We start from the raw sequence: 336 nt of genomic DNA on the forward strand, positions 1-336 counted from the left end.
ATATATAAACAACATTGCAGGGGCCTATGGTAACATTCCCTGTATAACTATTAAAACGAGCAAACAAAAATACCACTACGTCTTTAAAAACAATATCTTCTATTAAGAGGGGGTTGAGGGCACTCCAGGCCGTCAATGTTTCGCAGCTCCAATTATTCTAAATGGACCATACTACGTTTCCATGGTTCCATTAAACTCTCTATGGAAACCACAATAGGTTCTCTTATTGCGATCACCCTGAATGGCTCCTCTCATCTCTTCGGTTCGTCCCTACTTTCCGGTATCCCACCGTCCCGATTTTAATCTGGCCCATCGACTCGCAAACACCAAGGTTTT

Source organism: Halyomorpha halys, unplaced genomic scaffold (assembly GCF_000696795.3).
Source record: "Halyomorpha halys isolate HHAL.00 unplaced genomic scaffold, Hhal_1.1 Scaffold1691.1, whole genome shotgun sequence".
Lineage (NCBI taxonomy): Eukaryota > Metazoa > Arthropoda > Insecta > Hemiptera > Pentatomidae > Halyomorpha > Halyomorpha halys.